The sequence below is a fragment of the Nerophis lumbriciformis genome, linkage group LG08, assembly GCF_033978685.3.
Source record: "Nerophis lumbriciformis linkage group LG08, RoL_Nlum_v2.1, whole genome shotgun sequence".
NCBI lineage: Eukaryota > Metazoa > Chordata > Actinopteri > Syngnathiformes > Syngnathidae > Nerophis > Nerophis lumbriciformis.
In genome coordinates this window covers 36,102,359-36,105,860 of record NC_084555.2, presented here as the reverse complement: position 1 = coordinate 36,105,860, position 3,502 = coordinate 36,102,359, and positions in this window count along the sequence as shown.

Sequence of the window (3,502 nt, the reverse complement as noted above, 5' to 3'; positions counted from 1 at the left end):
GCCTTTTTCTGCTTTATTGAGGCCTGACCAGGGCTGCTCACATTGCAACAGACAGGCTTGCATGTGTGTTTCATCATTTTCCTCTTGTGTGTTTCTCTAGCCGCACCGCTAAAAAGGAATGTACTATCACAGCAGCTCGGAGATACGAGGCAGCATTTTCTTGAAGTCTCTTTTAGTCACATTCCATGTTGTATCTGCTCTTTTTAGCTCCTATCAGGCACATCTGAACAGTCACCATAAAGGGTTGGATGGTGTGGCCTTTAGTGGCATGTATTGCCAGCTTGTGCCACAAGGGGGCACTGCTTCCTCAACTATGGGGGAGGTGGGCCTGCAGCAACCAAAAAAAAAACAGCTAAAAAGCAAATAGCTGTTTGTATTTAAATATGAGAGGAGAGCTGAGTTTGCTAAATTATAATTTGCATGTTGCTTGAGACAGATGCACATTTTCATGTCGATATTGTGGACATGTGATGACCATCCTGGTTGGAAGGGCACACAATGACGGATTTAAATCCTCAATGTGTCAGTTTAGAGGAGCGGATTAATGCCTGACTTCTTAATTAACGTTTTGTGAGTTGAGGTTATACGTTAAAACATTCTGAATGACAGCCAGAAGGTGACAGCATGCTAATTTCCAGCATGCTCCCCTGCTTTGAGGCACTGTAATGCAAATATAGTGCAACACTTCTTCCCAGATGAAGAATCAAGGTTCACGTGCTTCAGTGATGCTGCTGTGCATGATAGCAGCATCGCCTTCTTGAGCCCAATTAGCCTCTTTTAGGCTGCTTAACACTCACGACTCACAGGGTGCATCCATTCTTTTACAGTCCTGCAAAATTAAGGCCCAAAACAGTTTGCAGCGTCAAAGCATGACAAATTACATATTTAGAAGTGGTTTCTCTTTTTGAAAAGAGAATGCAGGGGTGTCAAACTGATTTTATTGAGGGCCACATAATCATTATTAAGAATGTGTTGAATATCCTGCTGCATGATCAGATATTACAATTTCTTGTCAAAATTGAAGGAACAAACAGCAGGCCACTTAAATGATGTGGATTTACCACATTTACTGGAAATGGTGGGTAGCAGAGGTTTTCACTTTTTCAACCCATGGGCTTAACTTTTCCACTACAGGTGCCCACTCAAATTTTCGCACTGAATTAGTAATGTTACTTAAAATTGTATTTGTATTATATAATTCTGTCTAACCTACTTACAATTTACAACCTTGTCAATCACAAATATTATTATTTAGTAACACAAACTTTGGGCTTAAGTCAGGCTGATTAGAAGAATTCTGACCAAACATAGCGACTGCATAAGAAGGCACTCCTAAGTGATATAAATACATTTAAATGCAATGTTGTTGTGCTAAAATACATAAACTAAATTACTAATGAATAACTGACAATAAAATGAGTGCAAAAAAAAAACCAATACAGCTTCACCACTTTAATCCTATTTTTTGTGATGAAGAAACTTCTCTATGACTTTAGCTCCAGACTTCTTCTGCTTATTGTCATTACTGCCACAAGTGGTGAAAACGTGTATTACAACAAGGGATGAGTACCAAATGTTAAAGTTAAAGTACCAATGATTGTCACACACACACTAGGTGTGGTGAAATTTGTCCTCTGCATTTGACCCATCCCCTTGTTCACCCCCTGGGAGGTGAGGGGAGCAGTAGGCAGCACCGGCGCCACGCCCGGTAATCATTTTTGGTGATTTAACCCCAAATTCCAAAATGTGTTACTTTTAGAGGCATCAACCAAAGTCTGTCGGTACTATTGGGTATGGATTCACGTGAAATCAAAATGTGCCACATTTCTATAACTTTGTTGCACGTCACGTCCGGTCAACACAGTTTCACATAAACAATCACTCGGGGCGAACTCAGCAAAACTCGCTTGAAGTAATGTTGCAATTTTCAATACCGACAAAGCAGGTATGGTTTGTAGAAAACACTCAAACATAAAATAAGGTTCCACTCTTCCGAAATGTGCTATCTTGATGCTAATTCACCTTAGATTTTCAATAGACAGGCTACTATTAGCATTAGCGATTTTACATGGCGATATCAACACCTCCAAATTTGGTTAAAAACCCACAACTAAGATGAAAGTTACAATTAAACAGCTGGTGTCGAATAAGCACAATGCTTAGTTTATGAGTTTAGTTTATAGGGCGCAACATAACATTCAGTTTCCTGGAAAAGCTACTTCCTCGTTAGACAACATACCATGGATAGGCTGTACAGTGCGAACATTTCACTCACATTTGTGACTAGAAATAGGTAGTGCACAAAAAAAAAAGGAGCACGTGAATACAAATTTTAACTCTTTATTTTGCATTTTGCTCCTAAAATAAATCCAAAGTTGATCAAACAAGTAAAATTTTCGCGCATCTGTGTAGGATGTTCGTAATAAACTTAAACAATAACCATAACCAAATGGACAAGTGATTGAGAGCTGTGTAGCTCTCCTCCTCCGTGCACCTAGGGACATGGGGCTGTAGCCCCGCTGCAAGCTCAGACACAGAGGGGTCAACGACTTAGTTGGAGGAATTGGTCAGTAAAGGACAACAAATCTATTTTCACCACCTTAAAACTTAAGACAAAGTCCACTATGAGGAGTGTGTGAGCAGCAATGAACTTTGTTCATTCACCGCAACTTTGTTGCATATTTTGGCCTATCATCATTTCCGCCAATCATATTTGTCCATGACTCACCCACACACATAAACACTGAGTTTTTTCCCCCCTCATTCTTGTTGGGCCCCCGAGGACATTTCCAATTTGGCCCGTAGCTGAAATATGAACATTTCAATCTTTAAACTCTGCTCTTGGTAACGCAGGACATCTTCAGGGTGAATGAACAACATTCTGATACATATTATATACAATGAAATACTGTATATGTATATACAAAACCCAAAACCAGTAAAGTTGGCATGTTGTGTAAATCGTAAATAAAAACAGAATACAATGATTTGCAAATCCTTTTCAACCTATATTTAATTGAATAGACTGCAAAGACAAGATATTTAATGTTTGAACTGAGAAACGTATTTTTTTGTTGCAAATAATCATTAACTTAAAATTGAATGGCAGCAACACATTGCAAAAAAGTTGGCACAGGGGCATTTTTACCACTGTGTTGCATCGCCTTTCCTTTTAACAACACTCAATAAATGTTTGGGAACTGAGGAGACACATTTTTGAAGCTTTTCAGGTGGAAAACTTTCCCATTCTTTCTTGATGTACAGCTTAAGTTGTTCAACAGTCCGGGGGTCTCCGTTGTGGTATTTTAGGCTTCATAATGCGCCACACATTTTCAACGGGAGACAGGTCTGGACTACAGGCAGGCCAGTCTAGTACCTGCACTCTTTTACTATGAAGCCATGCTGTTGTAACACGTGGCTTGGCATTGTCTTGCTGAAATAAGCAGGGGCGTCCATGAAAAAGACGTTGCTTGGATGGCAACATATGTTGCTCCAAAACCTG